Source organism: Onychomys torridus, chromosome 11, assembly GCF_903995425.1.
Source record: "Onychomys torridus chromosome 11, mOncTor1.1, whole genome shotgun sequence".
In the NCBI taxonomy this organism is placed as follows: Eukaryota; Metazoa; Chordata; class Mammalia; order Rodentia; family Cricetidae; genus Onychomys; species Onychomys torridus.
Window position 1 is genome coordinate 85,613,591 of NC_050453.1, and position 8,752 is coordinate 85,622,342.

General features: G+C 34.0%; 1 pseudogene; it reads right to left on the reverse strand.

Annotated features, from left to right (window-relative positions):
• Positions 1–7,533: 7,533 nt before the first annotated feature.
• On the reverse strand, positions 7,534–7,652 carry LOC118593588 (annotated as a pseudogene).
• Positions 7,653–8,752: the final 1,100 nt, after the last annotated feature.

The following is an 8,752-nucleotide window of genomic DNA, read 5'->3' on the forward strand; positions in this document are numbered from 1 at the left end:
CCTTTCAAATCCTCCCCCACATTCCTCTTACTCTTTTTCAAATTCATGGCCTCTTTTTCATTAATTGCTACTACACACACACACACACACACACACACACACACACACACACACATACACACACACCACTAAGCATAACCTGCTCATATGTATACTGTTAGTTGTATGTTTGTTTACAGGGATGACTCTTAGGTACCAGAGTCCCAGAGTGGTATGAATTTAAAGTCAATGTTCTTGTCTCTTTTCATTTTGCCATAAAATACTTTCTTGGTTTCAAGACTGAGTATTACAGTGGTCAGTATAACCCAGAATAATTCACTGACTTACCTATTTGACAGTATTCTACATCATTCTCTTACTGTTTCTCAAATTCTGGTATGATATTTTTATTGGCAATAGAGGTTTTTTTCATGCAATATATTCTGGTTACAGTTTCCCCCTCTCAGCTCCTCCCAGATGCTCATCAAACTTCCACATCTCTCAAATGCATACCCTTTATATCTCATTAGAATTCAAACAGGGATCCAATTAATAATAATTCAAAATTGTTATTGTTTTATAGAAAAATAAAAGCAATTAAGGTACATTTCAAAACAATTCTTCTTCCTCTTCTTCCTCTTCTTCTTCTTCTTCTTCTTCTTCTTCTTCTTCTTCTTAATCTTTTTGAGACAGGGTTTTTCAGTGTAATTTTGTTGCCTGCCCTAAATCTCCTCTGTAGACCAGGCTGGCCTCAAACTCACAGAGGCTCTGCCTCTTTCACCTGGCTCTGTCACCTGAGTGCTGTAATTAAAGACATGTACCACCACTACCTGGCTTTAAAACCATTCTTAATTGCATTTTATGTTTCATATGGATATGTGTGTGTGTGTGTGTGTGTGTTTGTGTGTGTGTGTTCTATGCATATATGCCCATGTAATCCATATGTGCCTGGGGCCTATGAAGATCAGAAGAGAGAGTAAAGCATCTTATAGAATGGAAGCTATGGACAGTTGTGAGCTCTGGGTTCTGGGAATTGAACCCAGATTCTCTGAGAGAGCAGTAAGTGCTCAAAATCATTGAGCCATCTCTTCAGCCCCCCTTTTATTATTTAATGAGCTATCATACATATTATATATATTCACCTTTTTGCTGTTGGTAAAATGTCTTTTCAGACAGGGTAATAATAAATTACATAGTTTTCTTGCCCATTTCCTTCTTTCATTGTTGTTTTGTTCCTCCTTCATTTCTCTTTCTTCTCTGCATTTAAAATTTTTCTTTTCTTCTTCTAATTTACAAACAGTGAAATTAAATAACAAAAGTTTTCAAAGCAATTTAGGTTACAATTTTTGAACAGTTATTTTATGTAGTTGGAAGTTTTCTTCTCTGGGCGTGCCAAGCCCCTGCAGTCCCGAGACCTGCTCATAAAATAATCTCTCAGAAGCTAATATTAATTATAACTGCTTGGCCATTAGCTCAGGCTCATTACTGACTAGCTCTTAAACTTAAATTAACCCATAATTCTTATCTATGCTTAGCCATGTTGCTTGGTACCTTTTCTCAGTTCTTCCTTGTCATCTTGCTTCCTCTGTGTCTGTGTGGCAACTTCTGACTCAGCCTTTCTTTTCCCAGAATTTTCCTCTTCTCTGCTTATCTCACCTGTACTTCCTGCCTGGTTACTGGCCCAATCAGCATTTTATTTATCAACCAATCATAGTAACACATATTCATAGCATACAAAATGACATTCCACAGCAATTTTCCTTTTCTTTCTAATCAAAAAGGAGGGTTTTAACTTTAACATAGTAAGATTACAAGTAACAAAACAGTTATCAAGCCAAAATTATAGTTATAATATCTAATCCATTTGTATTTGGCTTAATTAAAGAAGATATCCTATACCTATCCTATATTTGTGAGTCTAAGGTTTCATACCTACCTTATCTCTTATTATAACCAAGTAAAACCATAATTATAACTATTTAGTCTTCAACTACATCAAAGAACTCAGAAGGATATAATATTACCTAAGTAAACAGAAAATACATTATAAGCAATTACCAAAAATCTAGAATGACAGAGACAGCTGGCTACCTGTACAGTCATCCAAAGTTCTTCTGCAATGTTGGGGCATCCATTCCTTAGCCTACAGGCCTAGAGTCTCTTGGTTGCTTCTCTCTGTGTCCTATAGAATGTCTGGCAATTTCTTCTGTGAAGCAGGAACCTGAAGGACCATCTTGTCTTGCAAAGTTCAGTGGTTGCATTTGTATGGGTCCTGTATGACCAGTCTATACATTTTTTCAAGCAGTCCAGGCAAAAACAGTTTCTTGCCCAAATGGCTATTTTGCCAAGAAGATAAACTCTATATGGAATACCTCTGAATAACTTCTTCTCTTTGAAGTAAATCAGTGCTACCAGGAACAGACATACCTCACTGTCCAGAAATTCTAAGTTTTTAAAACATTTTAAATGCCTTATTCTTTAGGTCTTTGAAGTGTTTGAAGATGATCTATCTGAAATATATCTATGTATACCTAGAAAACTAAACATGACTATAAGTTTGATTATCATAGATGACTAATTATTAATTGGTATTTCTCAACTATATACTACAATTCCAAATGGGTTGCACAGACAAAATACCTTTAACTAGAGTAGAAATATACATACAGTATAACAAAATTAATTTTAAATTTATAATAAACTAAAATCTATAGCAATGTAAAACATTTTCAGTAAGTTGCTATTTAAAAGTTGATTCAATAATCTACCCTTTAATCTATTATATCTATATCCTATATTTCTATATCACACCTCCTTTCTTCTTTTAGAAAGACATTGAAGAAAAGGGAAAATAATGGGTGATGTTGTTCTATATGCTGTGACTCTGTGTTGCTCTGATTGGTTGATAAATAAAGCTGTTTGGCCAATGGTGAGGTATAATAAGGTTAGGCAGGACATTTTAAAGAGAAAGGAAGGAGAAAAGAGAGTTGAGGAGATGCTGCTAGCTGCCACCAGGAGAAGCAAGATGTAAAGTTTTGGTAAGCCACAAGCTACATAGCAAAGTATGGATTTATAGAAATGGGTTAATTTAAGATGTAAAAGCTAGATAGTGAGAAGCCTGAGCTGTTGGCCATGCAATTCATAATTGATATAAGCCTCTGTGTGTTTACTTGGGTCTGAGCAGCTGCAGGACCAGGCAGGACACAGGAAAACTTTCAGCTACAATCTTGCCCACACCTCTTAATATATAAAGGTATGGTTTTTTTGTTTTGTTTTGTTTTGTGTGTATGTGTGTGTGTGTGTGTGTGTGTGTGTATGTGTTTGAAATCACTAAAACTAATTCTATAATATCTTTGTCTGCAGCCATTAAACAAAGTTGGTGTTTACATTAAATACATAAATTGCCATTTATGAAAGGAGCTGACAAGGAAACAAAGATGTGAATGTGGACACTACCAGTACTAGAGTGCTGGGTATATTACTTCATTTGTATGCTAAGTAGATTTGTGTGCCTAATACCATAATCATTCCTTAAAGCATTCAAGAGTGGTTCCATTACTTACTCTGCTTGTTTCTCTAATGAGTTCATTACTCCTATAATGAATATTCATTATCTTTAGGAGTCCTCTATATATTTTGCTGTTTACCTACTGATCTGCCTAAAGACTACTGAGTTACACTACTAATTTTGCCCTCAATCAAGCACATACTTTAAGATCCATCTCAGCCTTAAGGACACAATATTCTAGAGAAAAAGTAATAGAATGCTTTGTCTTCAATATGGCAGTTCAAAATAAAAAGCAGTTAATAAGAGCAATAAATCATGACTTTTTATAGTATCTATAAAGCAGAATTCAGCATTGCTTTCTAATTGTTGCATTGACTGGCAATTGGATGAAAAATTGTCCAGTATGGAAGAGACAAATTGAATTGCACTTAGTCCTTTGAACAACTAAAATTTATGATGTAATTGACCCTAACTATGTAAGTTCATTTATATTTTCATAAAAATAGAAATAGAATGATTCTAGAAAATATAGTTAGTATGTACAGACACCATTAATAGCATAATAAATTGAACTTAATAACTAGCCCCTACCCCTAGGGTACCAAGGAATAAATTTACTTTAAAAAAAGCTAATGCTTTGATTCTATTTTAAAGTGATTACTTACCTAGAAGATTGTTAGCTCTATCCTTATGTTTCCTGAAGGGCAAATTAATGTTTAGTTCAGATAGAAACACATCTTTGTATGTAAGCAGAGTTTTGTTCTTCTACATGTCCCACTTCTTCTGTGTCTGCTGCATCTCCTCTGGCTCCCCTCCTTTTGCCCAGTGTTCTTAGTTTGATTTTCCTTCCTATACTTCTTACCTGGCTACTGGCCAATCAGCTTTTTATTAAACCGATCCTAGTGACAATCTTTATATTGTACAGAAGGATTATTCCACAGCATTTCCCCCTTTGTGTACAATTAAAAAGGAAGGTTTTAACTTTAACATAGTAAGATTATATACAACAAAAATAGTTATTAAATAAGAATTACAATTACAATATCCAGTCTATTTATATTTGACAGAATTAGAGGAAATAATCTATTATCTATATTATCTTTGTGAGTCTAAAGTTTTACACCTTTTTTTCTAATTTACCTTTTATCATAACTAAGGAAAACTTTAAGTCTAATTATTTAGTCTTTAACTTCAACAAAGACTCCATAAGTATGTAATGCTATCTAATTACAGAGATATCTGGCTGCCTGGACAGTTGGCCAAAGTTCTTCTGTAATGTCAAGGCATCTATTTTTGTCCTAAAAGCTTAGTATAACTGACAGACTTTTCTGAGAAGCAGGTAATTTTGAAGGACTTTCCTAATTAGTCTAGGCAAAGTTTGGCAGTCTTTTATTTTTTTATTTTTTTATTTTTTTATACTGCTGGTCAAGTTTGGACAGTATATTGTCAGCAATTGAGGTAAGGGCAGTATCTTTGCCCAATGGCTAGTTTTTGCCATAAAGAAAACAAACTCCATACAGAGTTTCTTCAATGCCCATCAGCTTCTCTGAAGCAAAATGATGTTGTTGGGAACAAATGTGTCTCACTGTAATGAAAAGCCTTATGTTATTAAACATTTTAAATGCCATATTCTATAGGTTTTTGAAGTGTTTGAAGACTATCTGTCTAACTATATCTGTGTATGACCTTGAAAACCTAACCAAAATGATTATAAGTTTGACTCTTAATTATATATATATATTTAAATAAGATGAATAAGCCCAATACCCCAAACAAGAATAGAAACATACATACAATATAACAGAAATAACCTTAAATTTGTATCAATAAACTAAAATAAATACCAATAAAATATTTTGAGATTAATAGTTTTTTTTTTTGGATTAAAGTAGATTCAATAACCTATCCTTTTTATCTCATCATTTCTATATTATATTCTCTCTTTTTCTATATGAAAGACATATTTCAGTTTAACTCCTTGTTATTTATTTTGTTCTTGACTATTACCAGTAACAACTTGTAACTAACCACCATCCTTAAATGACAATAAACATCCATAACCCATTATGGGGAAATGTAGGCATTGTTTTCTAGACTACTTCCTGCTGTGTGGGAGAGCTAACATCTTTGGAAAAACATTGAAAAAAATCAGGATAATTGTAAAATCTTGGCTCAAGCAGTCTGTGAGGTTGGATCATCTTAACCAGTAGCTTTGAAGATGTTTTGAATGCAGGATTTTGAGGATACTATAACAGAGGCATTTTGAGATGCTTGATCACATGAGCATGAGCAAAACCCCAAACTCACCATGCAGCATGTTTGCTCAGCTCACACTGGTGGCTAAGCCTGCAGGCAGTGTCTGGGAGATGCTTCTCTGTACCACAGCCTATGTGAGGGATTGCAGGAACATGACATGCCACTTAGCTTAGAGCCTGATGGTATGGCATGGCTCACTCTGGCAGCTCAAGACTGCAGGCAGCTGTTGGTATCTCTGTATTATGGCTGGCATCAGAGGCATGAAACTAGGCAGCTACATCTGGCTCCCTCTCTGCATGTTTTTAGGACCTCCCCTCAAGTCTTGTAAGGTTCCATGTGGAAATTCAGACCCTGCATTAAAATACAATTTATATGTAGAATTTTTGTTGAGACCACCAGCTTCAAAAAATCCACTCAGAAACTTAATATTAATTGTAAATGATCAGCCAATAGCTCAGGCTTGTTACTAGCTAACTCTTAAATTTTAAATTCATCCATATTTCTTATCTTCATTCTGTCACATGGCTCATGGCCTGTTACCTCATTTTCTACATGTCCTGCTTCCTCTGTGTCTGCTGGTGTCTCCCCTGACTCCCCCTCCTTCTTCCCAGTGACTTTAGTTTGGTTGTCCTGCCTATACTTCCTACTTGCTGTAGCAGGAATCTTAAAAGTTCTTATTAATAAAATTAAATGTGAGGGTATGGGGGTGAATGCTGGAAGATCAGAAAAGCAGAACAAGCCACAGCTTCCTCACCTCGCCAGTTCCTCAGCTGATCACGTTTCCTCAGACTGGAAGTCTCTGTGTCGTCATCCAGAATGAATCTCAGCTGAACTGTTGCTCAAAAACCTAAAAGCTTAACCAGCCAAATGCTTAACCAGCCAAGTGCTTAACCAGCCAAGTGCTTCTAGTTTCTGGTCTTCACACCTTTCATATCTTTCTACTTTCTGCCATCACAGAAAGGCTCAATTCTTGGGATTAAAGGCTCACTTTCTGGGATTAAAGGCATGAGTCACCATGCAAGGCTGTTTGTATCCTTGAACTGATGGATTTCTGCCTTTGAAATGCTAGGATTAAAGGAGTGTGCTACCACTGCCTATCCTCTATGTTTAATATTGTGGCTGTTTTGTCTCTGACCCCAGACAAGTTTATTAGAGTGCACAATATTTTGGGGAATACAATACCACAACATTGCTACTGACCAATCAGCATTTTATTAAACCAATCTGAGTGACAAATATTCGGTGTACAAAAGTAGTATTCCACGGCATTTTTATATGGAAATTAATGAATAAGGGATGACTCTTTTCAGGAAAGCAGTTGAGTAGAACCTAAACACACTGGAGTCCAAAAACATTTGTATTGTTCAGAAAGTTAGCTTTACTGTCACACTATTCCCAAGAAGTTGATTATATTTTTACTATGAATTATAATACATGTATTTTTATCAAACAACACAGCAAAATATGTATTTTATGCACTTTTGCAATTGCAAATTCAATCAGCAAGTACATTTGAGAATTAAATAAATATATTAAATTTAAATTACAAATTTGTGGTGAAACAGCCTGTTAACATATTATGTTTCATTTTAAATTAAGTTAATATATATGCTAAAATTCTTAAAAGGCATTTCATAATAATTTAAAGAAAATACTATGTGTTTTTGCAAAGCGAGATGTGTGTTTGTTGGAGGTGCAAGAGTATGAGGGAATTTTTATAGTAGATGAAAACAAATATCCTAAAGTTAACAAAACTTTTTTTTTTTTTTTTTTTTTTTTTTTTTTTTTTTTTTTAACAGCACCTGGTATTCCCAGGCAGTCTCCCATCCAAGTACTGACCAGGCCCAATCCTGCTTAACTTCTGTGATCAGATGAGATCGGGCGCGTTCAAGGTGGTATGGACATAGACCAAACAACTCTTTATATGTGATGAATTTAAAGTTATGAATGTATCACAAACACCTTGGTTAACATTAGTTGTCTAAAGTGTGTTAGCTTATTTGAATGAAATATTTGACTATTATAATACAGAAACACAAATTTACATTTCAATCCTACATGCATTAAAATGCCCAGAACTGAATACTGAACTTTTTAGGAAAAATTATTGATTTTTGAAAGAAAATCAGTGGAAAATGTATATTGCTTATGTTTTTCAAATTTGATGAAGTGTAGCAATCTAAATACCATAACTAAATATTAAATTGATGAGATCTCATACTTGCTCAAAATCTTTAGTTTTACTTTGATTCCTATAATAAAAATTTAACAATTTAATGATGAAATAACCTACGAGTGCACATATACATGAATGTATTCACATACACAGATGTGTCTCAGCAGCCATCACTATGTTTAGCATTTTCAGTGGGAACTCTATCTAGCATCTTTGGATATTTAGTAGTTGATAGGCACTGTTGAATAATAAGACTATTGTATAAAATCAATTTAAGCTCATATCTTTGGGTTTTCACAACTTACTAAATTTGTTCTTGAACTAAATGTGATATCCTCAGAGATGTTTTCCTTAAGGATGAGATTCGCCTCTGATTCTAAACAATCTATATCCTTAATCTACACTAACATTCTGTTTTATGGATATATCTTCTAATGGTCAACTTATCTATTAATATCTTCTGAATTTATATGTTACTCAGATAATCAAAAATGTATCTCTACCGTCACCATACAGATAATTTTGAATTAAAGTTAGCATGTCAACTTTCTTATTAGTATAAGTAAAATATATGGTGTTAGAAATGTCACTTTGTGAATTTGCTTTTTTAAATCATTGTACAGAGTGTACTGAATTCTCCCTAAATATGTTAATAAAGTTTATACCAATGGGTAATAAAAAGTATTAAGGATAAATCTGTAACTGTGCACAATATAGTTGTAAATAATGTAATATTCTACCTTTAGTTGCTCAAGTCAATTGGATTTCATTAAGGAAGTACACCACCATGGGAACATAAGGAGACTTTGTGTTACCACTCTGAGTATAAAACT